The sequence below is a fragment of the Syngnathus floridae genome, chromosome 3, assembly GCF_059516105.1.
Source record: "Syngnathus floridae isolate MCC-2025c chromosome 3, RoL_Sflo_1.0, whole genome shotgun sequence".
Taxonomy (NCBI): Eukaryota; Metazoa; Chordata; class Actinopteri; order Syngnathiformes; family Syngnathidae; genus Syngnathus; species Syngnathus floridae.
In genome coordinates this window covers 19,586,010-19,599,690 of record NC_142415.1, presented here as the reverse complement: position 1 = coordinate 19,599,690, position 13,681 = coordinate 19,586,010, and the positions used below count along the sequence as shown (strand labels likewise).

General features: G+C 44.9%; 1 long non-coding RNA gene across 2 annotated transcripts in view; it reads left to right on the top strand.

Moving 5' to 3' along the window:
- LOC148400978 (uncharacterized) overlaps positions 1 to 13,681 on the top strand; it is a 71,499-nt gene that overhangs the window by 28,106 nt on the left and 29,712 nt on the right. For both annotated transcript variants that reach the window (XR_015857578.1, XR_015857579.1), the window contains exons 3-4: positions 9,198 to 9,299; positions 13,517 to 13,639. This is a non-coding gene — a long non-coding RNA (uncharacterized LOC148400978). The remainder of the gene's footprint in view (positions 1 to 9,197; positions 9,300 to 13,516; positions 13,640 to 13,681) is intronic.

The following is a 13,681-nucleotide window of genomic DNA, read 5'->3' as shown; positions in this document are numbered from 1 at the left end:
TTCATTAGACCATTGATCAACTCGTCTCATCCTGTCACAAGATTACAGCTGGACGGCAAGCGCACACACATGCGTGCATGCTCGCGCGCACGCACACACCCCTCTGCGGCCAGGCTGAGGCTTGCTAAGTGAGGTCAAAGGTAACATGTAGTAATCCATCTAAGCGGCGTGACAGCGGCAGCTAATAAATCACTTATTCATCCTTTAATCCATTGCTTGTCCTCACTGCAAACTAGCAAATGCTCGCACACACACACACACACACACACACACACACACACACACACACACACACACACGCGAGTGTTTGACTTAATGTGTCAGTCACTCATATCCTGTCGTCATAATTTGTTTTTGCAATTTTTGAGAAGGAATAATGCTTGGCTGAATGAAGTCCATTTTTACAGTATTATATATTTATTTACATTAGATGATATGTTGGAAAAAATAATCGTTGTTTTTAAAAAAAATTAAATATAATAATGCTATGATCTGAATTATAATTGGAATAATAACACCGTTTGTATTGACCAGCGAACAAAAATGTCTTTTCTTTAATGAAGCTAAAGAATGGACCACGTCGGGTTCTGTAAATGTGTCTGCTTTTATATTCATGCTCAACATTTGATTGGTCATAAAAAATAAAAAATATAATATATATTTAAAAAAAGAAGTGTTAGGGGTTTTAATAATTTATGAGTGTGTGAAAGCTCATCAAGATCAAACTCACTTTGCTCACACACTTCTTTTATGTAACCCAAAAGAAAAAGAAGCTTCATGTCCGCTCGTTTAAATTAAAGCTGCCATCAAAAACCCTTCAAGCTTCTTTTTTTATCTCCTTTTTTTTTGGTCTCTCCTCATTGCTTCGTTTAATTGTCTCCTTTCCGAAGCCCGACGTCTCGTGGGAGGAAACGCCAAGACGGAATTGAGAAGGAAGGATTGCAAATGGGAAGCTAATGGACAAAAAGTGAGGAGGAGATACTGGCAAGGAAAGAGTTGATAAACTTGCTGGCACGATGGACGGCTGCGCCGTTGTGGGGGCGCTCACAATGATGCGGCCCCTTTCATTCCTTTGATATGTGACCATCTCATCTCACTTCTTCTCCCTGCTCATCTCACTTCCTCCTTCAATTCCATTTCTTCCTCTCGTCACGATCATTTCCTCCCACTTAGTCTCTTCCCACCTCTGGGTTGTTCTCCTCCCACTTTGCAATTCATCTCCTCCATGCCTGCTCCTCCCTTTTCATCATATGATTGTGACCTGCTGCCCGTGCGGGAAAAAATGGGATGAGATGGGAAGAGGTGGGCTCCAGTCATTGTTTTGGGGGCCTCCGAGCGATGGAAGCTCGGAAAGTGAAGATTGGGGGACGAAAAGAAGAAAGCCATCAGGCTAATATTCCCGTCATCCGTGTCACCAAAAAGGCGGAGTCAGACGCGTCGGTAACGCCGACACCTAATTAGCGAGCGGCGCACTCGGCTGCTTTTAACGCTAATTGGACCATCTCGGCCTTCATTATAATTGACTTCCTCGCCCAAACTGTGATCATGCAGACAAGCAGAACTGAGCGTGCCCGTTAGTGGCCCACAAAGTGACACCAGTTAATGCTTCATTAGAAGCAGCACATTACAAAGCAGACACCCCGCAACCTTCATTGAAGCCCGCCCGTCACAAGATGGCGAATGACAAAACTCAATCAATTAGCAATATCAGCAACTTTTTTTTTTCTTCTTCAAACGACACAAGCTACACAACGTTTTACGGCTTTCGCTCACGGTTGTCGTCTGTCAAGGTTTCCCGCCGACGGACTCAAAGGCGGCGCGGGAAGGATAGCACCTAAGATGACACTTGACGTGAATTATCATAATCGCACGATTACATGTGTACTTCAGATTTGCCTGCTTGTGACACTCTGCAAGTCACACACACATATTTGGTCGCTTTTTGGTGTGATATCCTTCGGTACCTTACAAATAAATGTCTCGAATCCCAAATCGACTTTCCCCGTTGTAATGAATGTAACATTTTTTATTCTGATTGAAAATAGTTTGAGGCAAAATAACGATTACCGTAATTTCCGGACTATAAACCGCACCGGGCTATAAGGCGCACCAGCTAAAATTCTGGGATATTTTAGTTTTTTTCTTACATAAGCCGCACCGGACTATAAGCCGCACGTGCACACAAGTTTTCTACAAAGAAAGACAGTACACAGAAAGCCTTTTTAAAGTTTTAATAACATACTTTAACATGTCTTTCTAAACATTGCCTGTGACACAGCAGTAGTACCGCAGCAACACGGAGGTGTGCACTGCTTTGTGTAATCTCTGAGTCACATGGCAGAGTAAGAGAAAGGGTTTAGACCCCTTTGACGCAGGTCACCTAGCGTGCATTCCTACTTAAACTCATAATAGTCACAAGCAACACAGCCAGAATAAGCAGCAGCCATAGTAGTGTTTCAAAATAGTATTTTTGTTGTTTTTTTCTTCATGATACCGCACAACAGTGGTCCACAGCCTTTTTACGAGTGTATAAAAGTGATCAAGTCATCATAAAAATCATGAAAAAAATCTTATATAAGCCGCACCTGACTATAAGCCGCAGGGTTCAAATTTTTGGAAAAAAGTCGCGGTTTATAGTCTGGAAATTACGGTAATAAGTTTGAATGTTCACTATTTGAAGGAATATCATTCCGGGGAACGGAATGCTACTTTTCTATTAGCCTGTCAATTGGATTTCCCTTTGACTGTTTTCAAATTGTCTTGTATTTACACTCGTGTCATTTCGTTTTTTTCTGTGTGTGTGTTTTGGCTTGGAGATCTTTCTTTCAAGCCAAACACGCATATTGCAAGCTTGTGAATGAAAAGTGGACCATCGGTCCTTCAAGACAAGAAGTTGACGTTTTTTCAGTTTGAACGCAGTACTTTTCAGGTTGTATTTGTATTTTGACTGAAGTACAAGACGCGAGTACTTTTGCCACCTCTGAAGGCGTGGCGTGCTTGACGTATTTACATGACACGTGTGAGGGTAATCATCAGCATCATCTTCATACTAAGCTGGATCAGAAGCCTCATCTTCGTCGTACGCCGGCTGGCTGGCTGGCTGGCTCATGCCGATGACTAAAACCCCCGCCGCCGCCGTTGCCGCGGCAGCCGCCATCAAAGGCGAGGACCCGGGCGTCACTCACGCCGGCGATTACGGCCCTGAGTGGCACCCGACGACTGACACTAAGCGGGCGCCTCAATGCGCCTCCGTCAGGACCTGGCAGGTCCCGGTGACACCGGGGGCCGGGCCGCGTCCCTCACGTGTGAGGATTAGCCCAGCCGCCTGCCATCTCCAAGCCACTCCACGCTCACTCACACACACACACACAACACAGGAGGTGATGTACAGTGCAGCTCAGCCAGGGCTTCTTAAACGACGGCAGGCACAGGCAGGGGAGCCCCTGGCAATCCTGACGCCAGATAAACACCTCAACCCAAAATTCACTTGGAATCATGTTGACATTTATGGATGGATGTTTCAACTTGCTGATGATTAGAGAGAAACCTCTTCCAAAATGGCCTCCAAGTCCATGTCGGAGTGACGTCCTCTCCGGCCGGCCGTCTCTTTGCAAATTCCCTTTCAACAGTTTGAAATGTTAACTTTTGACGCGGCGCCTCGAAAAATAAATAAGTGGAACTTTAACTCGCACGTCTTGATGTGTCAATGGAGGCGGTGAAGGCGAGTAAATAGCTCATCATGTACATCAGTTATTCATCACAAAGTCACAAGTCCTCCGCTTTCTTCCTGCCAAATAGTGACACGTGTACTTCAAGTCTGCATGTTTAAAGCCTCATTCAAAATTCATCACTTCACATTCATTAGACACCAAAGGAAGGAAGGGAGGGAGGGAAGGAGGGAGGCTGGATTGGCTTGGAAATTGGCAAAAGGCGGGAAAAAAGTGAACAAATTAAAAAAACAGCGCTTTGTTCCGAAGCCGCTGTCCTCTTTGTTGATCGAGACTAATTTGCTCCTGGCTTGGGCCGTATTTCTCCTTTATTGTACGTTCATCGCTCATTTGAAATGCTAATCGGATGCGTCCTAACGTATGCAGCGGCCGATATGTTGCAAGCGTGCCCTTGTGGGCATAAAAGTAGTACTTTGGTGCCATCCTGTCGCCTTTTTTTTTTCAAATGTAGGGGACAAAAAAGTTTCCCGATGAATTAGCATCATTAATTTTAGATTTTTTAATAATTTTTTTAATTTTAAAATTAGCAAATAGTCTGAAGAGGGATCAGCCTCTTCTTTCATTTTTATAAAGGCATTTTATCGGGCAGCCCCACCCACCCTCGACAATCGTTCCAAAAGAAGCAAACGTCACCACTTTTTGATTTGAACTCAAAGTAAAATGATTCTTTTGTGATGGACGCTCATCATCAATCGTTCGATTGCATCTATTTATATGAATCGTTTGTATATGGTGACATTCAATCCTCCACCTTTGCAGTTAGCACATTTAATGAGCTGATGTTCGCACATTCACACCTTTAATTGGCTTTGTCAACGTAAACGTGTTTCTCCATTTATATTTGGCCATTTCAAAACAACAGCCGCAATACGTCAAATCAAATCATGTCTATAAAATCAGATACGTACAACTCATACAGTAACGTTCCTTTCTTGGTTATCAAGACTCGTCTTGCAAAAAAAAAAAAAAAAAAACAGCACTTGTGGCAATCTCTCTCTCTCTCTGATTGATTGAATGATGGTGACGGATGGTATGGGAGCGGCGCCTCGACACCGGGAGACTTGCGGGCGGTCACGGCGGCGAGAGTGGCGACGGAAGACTATTAGCTGCGGCGCAATCAAATCTCGCTAGCTTCCGGACACGCTCGTTATTTATGCGCGCTAATACGAGTATATTAAAGCGGCTAAACGGGCTTTAGCGCTCCATCACTCACAGGACCAATCAGACCACGCATCAATCACCACCCCGGGAAACTCGGCTTGCCCGGGGGAACCTGCAATCCGGAGCGAGAGGACAAATTGGACCGAGGTTCGCCATATGTTCCCCGTCCGTTGCAGGCGATTTTTTGCTTACAAATGTGTTCAAACGGATTTGAACAAGCACAAGCATATCTTCTTTATCCTCCGGGAGGAACGAGATGCGTGATTGAGGCTTATTGACGAGAAATTGCTGAAGCAAACATGGCCGAAATGGATCTGTTCTGTTTTGATGACCACAAATGAGTTGATGGCTCCCAGAGGAGTTTGTTTCAAAAAATGGGACAGACTTGTGCTCACATTTGTATTTCAACTTACTTGCAACAGGATGTTCAGTCACCGATTTTTAATGATGATGATGTTGGTGTGTGTGTGTGCGTTTGGTTATTAAGAGCGCCTCCCCGTTCGACATGTCAGCCCATAAAAAGAGCAGATATATGATGTTTTAATACTCGCTTATAAAGGAAAACATAAAAATGCAAAATGCAATATCCAGCAGCTGTCACGTTGATAAACAAAGCTGAATATTGATACGTCTGTAAATTGGAGGGAGGGAGGGAGGGGGGTGCGCAATAATGTTAACATGAAATTACGGTGAACAAAGCGAGTGCTCCGTGCCGCCGCCTGTCACCGCGCGGCCGCTCGTCGCTTTCTCAAAGGCAATAAAGCTTCGCCGCCGTCGAAATTCCGAGCCGCGCGCGTGTGACCGCACGCAATATTGCTCGTTGGCGAAAAGTTGCACCGGGGCCGCATGTCTGTCACAGGTCACAAGCTGCAGCTGGATAATAATATAGCTTTCATGAAAGGACTCGAGCACAAAGTTGCAATAACGTGATTTCAAAATAAAAAAAATCCAAGTCAAACACATCCACAAGCTTCCGTTTCGCTTTGCCGTTCCTGGTGTTTGTTTTTCCAAACCCAACGGTGACCAGAACGGAAACGTCTGACCGTCGACGTACGAGGCAAACTTTTAAGCGAAGCTGTCACGGCGCTCAAACGTCTTCTTCGGCGGTAAACGGCTGCCCGAGTCCATTGTGGGCCCGCTAACAAAGCGCATGCTAACTACATCCCGCTAACAAGGCGCGCACCTTCCAGAGTTAGCGCTTCACGTCTTCGACAAATGGACTCGGCACCTCGTCGACTCGCCTAGCTCGCTCTTCCGTTTTGAAAGGCACCAATCAGCCGCTGTCTGTCATGCATCCCGGCTCGCGAGCGGCTGACAACTTGGCAGGCGCCGGGCGGGCCAGAGCGCTTCATTCATTCGTTCATTCGTCCTGATGACACTCTGCCGATATCCACGCGGCCGAAACGGGAAGTCGGCGGCCGGCGGCGCAGCCAAGCGAGTAAAAAGAAAAGCTCGCCCTGCAACTTTTCGCATCGGGGCGCGCGGCACTTCACCAGGCCTGGCTGGGGTTAGCAGTTTTATTTATTTTATTCTTATATTTTATTTTTCACCGTTATTTTTATTCTCTTTGAAGAAAGGAAAAGAGCCCGGATTGTATCAGAACATTCATTAGCAGTGTTCCTCCGCTATGCAGAAAGAGAAAAACTGCAACATGAAACTCCTCAACTCACTTCCTCACCGTTTTTGGGCACATGTCACAAGATGGCGGCGAAGCACTACTCTTGTTTTCACCAAACTCCACTTGGACGTGTTTTTTCGGCACGACAACGTTCGAATGTGGCGGTGGCTCCTTAGGTACCGCTGCGGGGGAAAGCCATGCGATGGATGCGCGAGCGGGAGATGTCGATGAGCCGCGTGGTGTATCGACGTAGCCGGCGAGGCGGCTCACTGGGCCTGAACTGTTACCGGAGGGGGGCACGGCCGATAATCGCAAACACCGACACGACTCAACGCATTTCATCGCGACGAGAGAAAACAACACTTTTTGTCTCTTTGAAAGACAAAAGCCTCAAAAGCGATCGGATCGTTTTCACCGCGATAAATGCAAAAACACGATATCACCGGCGACGTCGTTAAGTAAATAAAGCCAATCAACACCTTTTGGAGAATGCCTCGAATTGTGTTTTCAAAGTTGACTTTCTGGCCTTCTAATGGGAGGCCGGGCCCAAGTGGCAATTAAGCAAGTGTGCGTGTCTGGCAGCCAAGCAACCACAATCCATCCGCACACCAAAACGAGAAGCAAAACCACTTTGTGACGCTACTCCAGTTCTTTTGAGTAACTGAAGTGAACATGGTCATTTTTGCCCTTGTACCTTTCCGATTATGCACTTTATGACATTTTGGTGTTGAATCTCTCCTTTTTTTGACAGTATTTATCGATACTTTTTGGACTAAACTGCATTTGAGAGTCTGTACTTTCTTTCTTAGGCCCGAGTAAAGTAATCGAAAGCGCACTTTGAAGCGCAAAAGTATCCGTACTTTTCCGAGTATTTTAGTCACCTGCGAAAATGGGGGCTTCTTTCGGCGGGGAGTGAAAGGCGGCGGGCGGGACATTGATCTGCGGCGGGATGACGGATGGCGGGCGAGGAGGTCAAACGAGGACGACGATTGCAGGAAGGAACGCGGGGCGAGCAATGCGCCAGTCGCGCGCCGGGCTCCAAAGTGGGATACATACGAGGCCTAACGCCGGCCGACAGCCCGTGTGATGTTTTCCTATCTTTCATTATCAGGCGGCAGGCCGGCCGCCGCACGTGCCCCGTTGATGTCCGAGCGGGCCGGCCCGGCTGATGGACAGATGGATGGGATGCTTGATGAGCGTCTGGCAGGTGCTTTGTCAGCGCGCCGGGCAATCTCACGGCGAAAGAAAGAAAGAAAGCAAGCGCTCGGGGCGGGGGACGGCGCAATCGAATCAGCGCTAAACGAGGCGGCGTGAGCGCTCTTTGATCACCGCGAACGGCAGCCGCTGTCACTCCAATATCAGCTGCCTCTAATTTAGAAGAATGCCCCGAGAGGAGGTCAATCTCCCGCCTCATATGCGATGACTGATAGATCCAATACCTCCGCAATCAGATAAAACTTTGACAAATGGCCCAGCCCGGACGGCCGGGGCGGGCCCGGGCCTCGTCCCTCCGTCCCGTCGCCCCGCGCTGGCGTTGATCAATGGGGGCCGGCGAGACGCCGCGCTCGGCCCGACCGGACGTGATGAAAGGGCCTGGAGGATATTGCTTTCTCGCCGACCCAAACGGAAAAACCCGGACCAAAGCGAGGAGACGCGAGTGTCCCTTGTTGTCACAACGAAAACAGAAAAAAAACGAGCGGTTTTTAAAAATGAGGAACAAAATTCACGGGTGGAGCTCGAAGTTAATATTTTGCTTCCACCTTTGTTGGTGAGGTCATCGCGTATACTGTGTGCACGTGCGTGCGTGTCAAGTTGGCAACATGTCACAAGTTTAAGCTGCTTAAGTCCACCAAGAGCATCTGGAATCCACTTGATCTTGTTCTCAACTTTTTAACTCGACTGACTTTTGGTGCTGTCACATTAGTGCCAGCGGGGGCATTAGTGAGCTGTCGACGACGATTGAAACAAAGTCGTGTGTTTATTTTGTTTCCTCAATTTCATTTCGGAACAAACAGGAAGCTCTGTATTAGTTGTAATATTTGAATAGTTTGAAAATAAAAAAATAAATCCCATAAAATTAAAATCTGAATCCATCCATCCATCCATATTGGTGTGAGGCTGCCCTAGCTTTGTTTGCACCAGAAGAAAGTTAAAAGCTGACCAGTGCAGTCATTTTTTTCCTCCTCATTATTTGCCACGGGGTTGAAAAGACAAAGCTTCCACAGGCTTGGTTCGATTCCGAGCAAAAAGTGCCCGTCAGGCCGATCAATCATGTTGTTGTTTTCTTCAACCACAACATCTGGTCCTGCAGACTTCCTGCTGTACGTGTGTGTGCGTGCATACGTGTGTGTGAGGCCTGTCATCAACACAGGCCTGATGATGTCATCGAGGGCTGCTCTGCCTGTTTTTCCCTTTGTTATAAATAACAACAGGCCACCTGGACTATGTATGTGTGTGCGTGAGCGTGGCCAGGCCTTAATGATCCCTCAGGCTAGCCGGGCTGAGCTAAGCCTCAAATGCATTCTGACCTAATGGCACAGTGGAGAATTCCTTATTTCTGCATGTGTGGGATATTTCAAGGTTTTCATGATTGTATGCATGGAAGGAAGGAAGGAAGGAACGAAGGAAGGTGTTTTATGTGCACTCATGTGCTGCCTGCCCATGACCAGTGTGTGTGTGTGTGTTAATAGGCCGGCGGAGGATTGCATGGAGGACTGACGCTGGCATAGATGGATGGTCCAGGACAGAGAGTGTGCTGACAACCAGTGAATACGGGCCATCGTTGCAGAAAGGTCAACACACACACACGCGTGCACACACACACTACACACAGCACTACACTAATGTCAAGAGAGTAGAAAAAAAGGAGGTGAAAAATATGTGTGTCTCCTCATTTAGATGACTTTGAAACTTTTGATCGCATGTGGGGAAAAAAAAAACTTTTCACTCTGACGGGACACGAACATCCGGGTTCCTACTCGTGATGTCAACTACTATGAATTGCACCAATGTTCTAAAAAAGTCGCCTTGCCTTCCTTGTGATTATAAGCAATTTTTTTTACTTGGAGTTTTGAAATAACCTTGGCGAACAAAGCACACGCTACTCGGACTTGCTAACTTTGCAAGAGAATGAGAGGATATGAAACGAGCAAGGCGAGGACGCTCGCTTGTGGTCCGGCAGGTCAGATGTCCTCCAACCTCCGTGAAGGCTTTTCTCTCTTTTCTTTTCTGCTCATTTTCTTTTCAGCACAAAAAAACACACACACACTTTGCCGCAACAGAGCGCGATTGTAATCTGAAATAAATGAAGGGGGCGAAGGTGGCGGAGGAGGTTGGGGGCCGCATTATCACCTTGGCTGAGCGTGAGGAGTTGGGAAAACAACAACAAAGAAGAAGAGGAAGACGAAGGTCCAGCAGGCAAATTCATCTTGTGCTGCTACAATCAATCTCGGGCCAAAAGAAATACACAATAACTAGGCAGGAAGAGGCCAAGATTAATGGGCCAGCGACATCTCCACTGACCAGCACCACCTCCTCCTCATCCTCCTCTTTCCCCTTCCCACACGCACACACATAGAGGCCGTGCGGTGATCTATGGCCACTGCTGACTGCTTTACAAGTGCATTAGCGGCGTTAATGAGAGCGAGCGAGCGGGCGAGCGAGCGAATGGCCAGTCACTCAGCAAATGAATGCCAGCCAGGACAAGCGAGCCTCGCCTCGCGCTCATCATTCAACGACACGTCTTGAAACATGCGCCCGCTTTCCAGATTGACACTTTCCTTTATTTTCTTGTTGTAACAATGCCTTCTGGCAAAAAAAAAAAAAAAAAAAAAAAAAATTACACTGTTGCTCTAAGTGGATTGCGTCAATGAAATACTTGCAGCTAAATCTTTTAGATGAGGCTAAATCTTTTAGCTTGAAGAAATAAGACGAGGAAATGTAACCAAGATTTATTTACGCATTGATCAATCATGATCCCGAATAGCATGTGCTAAGGCTTGGCTCGATCGAGGAGTGAAATGCTCAGCCAATAATTCCAGTTAACGGCAGCCAATAGCGACAATAGCGGTTAGGCCCGTTAGCTTTGGCGATTCCCATCGCCGCGAGCGTTAAAATATTCATGCTAGCGGGACCACAGGACTTGCTGCCAGGAACGCGGGCAAATTATTGAACGCTGTGGGCCGGATGTGGCCCCTGCCCCCCAGGTTTGACACCCGTGCTCTATTGTGGTCCACCACCAATTTAAACTCAGTGCTTATTTAGGAAGCTTAAGCCCCGCCCATCACAGAGGCGGTAAGCACTCATTGCACCCCGGCGAGAGCCATACATCAGCGACTTTGTTTAACGAGCCACACGACGCAAAAACGTATCGAGCGTGTCGGGCGCCCACTTGCGATGCCTTTTGGCTAATAGATAGCATCGGGGCGCGTGACCGCTCACTCCGTTCTCCCCCTGCCTGCACCCTTTATCACATCCCCACCTGCCTTATACTGTATGTTTAAAAAAATAATAGGAGCAAACACACCAATCCCAGCCAGATCGAGCACCTTTGTGTGTCTGTAATTATCTGTGAGTGAATGCGATATTGTGCTGTTGTCTCTCCCACACACACACACTTGCTGCTTTGTGTACAAAGAATTAAAGAGTAATGTATTCCAAATGAGAGCGTGTGTTAGCGCTCCATCTTAATCATGGCATGCGGGGAATGCGAGTCGCTGTGTGCGCACGCTTGGTGATCAACTTCTTATTAGAGTAATCCCGTACTTACCAGTTGGCACAATTCACCTTTGGTTTTCTCACTTATTTTGCATTGTTTGTGTGCTTTACGCAATGCTCTAAAAGGCCACTAGAGGGTGCTAAATCGTAGTCATTACTGGAAGTCGTAATCGGTGTCAAGGATGTCGAGGTGAGCTCTAGTTGAGTATTGAGTATTTTTCTTTATATATATATATATATATATATATATATATATATATATATATATATATATAAAGATACTAGATTTTATTTTTATATATATATCTATATATCTGTATATATAGATATAGATATATATATACGTATATTTTATATATATATTTTATATATATATATAAATAAAATATACGTGTATATATTTATATATATATATATATATATATATATATATATAAAGATACTAGATTTTATTTATATATATATATATATATATATATATATATATACGTATATTTTTATATATATATATATATATATATATATATATATATATACGTATATTTTTATATATATATATATATATATATATATATATATATATATATATATATATATATATATATATATATATATATATATATGTATATTTTATTTATATATATATATATATATATATATATATATATATATATATATATATATATAAAGAAAGATACTTATTATTTATATATATATAAATAAAATATACATATATATATATATATATATATAGGTGACTGAGATTGCAAGCATGCTATGCTCTTCACCTGAGATGCTTGCAGAAAATGTGACAAAGAATAAACATGATTTGTATGTTAAAAATAGAGCAAGGAATCGGAATAGGTTGAAAGTGGTCGTGCATGTGAAGCCATGACGTTTGAATGCACGCGACGGCAAAACATCACTTGTAAGGTGCGATTGCTGGCGACAACCTTTCACTTCTCATGTGGCGACACACGCGGGCGCGCTTCTGCTAATAGCAGACAGCGTAGTAGGGTGCAAAATCTCCTCACAATGTGCTCCAGCGTGCATTGTCGGGTGCTAAAAGCCTCTTCACGTTTGGAGCGGATGATGAGGTGCAAACATGCAAAAATGTGAGGCAATTTCAACAAGAACTCAAAATCTGGAGAAAGGCTGCTTGGCTTGTTTCACCTTTTCACCTTTCCTTATATTTACAAATGACGTTCATGTATTTAGTCTATAATAGGTATATAAGTCATGAATCAAAAAATATCTTTAAAATAGTGACAGACCCCAAGTTTGATAAAACGGCCCATGGTTGAAAACACACACCCGCACACACACACGTGCGCACACAAACATGCGCAAAGACCATTAGCATCTCGGCAGAGGTAATTACCGTTAGCACCCAAGGGTGTAACCTTCCTTCATCCCTGAACGCTTCACACCAGTTTGGCCCCAAATTAGAGCGTGTGAGCATGGCCATTAGACGTTCAAAATCCAAAGAAGCACTTTCTTAATTCCCCTGCAAACTCCAAAATACAACCATCACTGTAAACGTGTATCATTTTCATTTGATATGAAATAGCAGACATATTATTGCTAAAGCATTAATACAGGGGTGTCAAATTTTTGTCGTGGGCCACCTCGTAGTTTCCTTCGGAGGACTGTCACTGCCTTGTCTTATATACAGTAAAAGTAAAAGCAGTAAAAACTTTTATTTTTTTATATATTTCTGGCCCCCAGCCTTGACTTTGACACCTTTGCATGAATAGATAATATTGCATGCACTCCTTTTAGTGAAATTACAAAAGAGAGGCTTGATATGTGATCCAAGAGGTACTAGACTTAGACTTAGACTCAACTTTATTAATCCCTTGGGATTACTCCTTTAGGGAAATTCTGTGTCCAGTAGCAGTAAAATACAAAATATACAAAAAAAAATATAAGAGATAAAAATATACAGAAATATGCAGAAATATATACAGTGCAAAAATTAGCAAATGAAATGTAAAAAGGCAAAAAGATAAATTCGGTAAGAAAATTGAGGGAGGTAAAAACACTACACAGTAGTTGCCATGTATTAAAGGTTTTGAAAGTGATAAGGAACTGTGGAGAAGTTTCAAGTTGGCTCTGAAAAGGCCTTCAAGACAGTTAACAGATGCCCTGCCACCGACATGTCAATCAAAACTCGCCGGCCAATGGCAGGTGCACGTTTCCCCACGGGGGAGTCCGCCCGAGCATCCTTGTCATGTGTCCTCCTCGTCTCCAAATTTTGTCTGTTGTGACGTGTCCACTCTGCGCCTTTTAGGATGTGTCAACGCGTCGCCGCCGCGTCAAAGTGTCATCTCCGCTTTGGCGTCTGGGCCCGGCGGGCTCCGCCACTTGGGCGCTACTTTGACGTCCCCTGGCGACCAGGATGACGGAACCAGAGGTGACAGCATGTGTGTGTGTGTGTGTGTGTTGGTGGACGGTG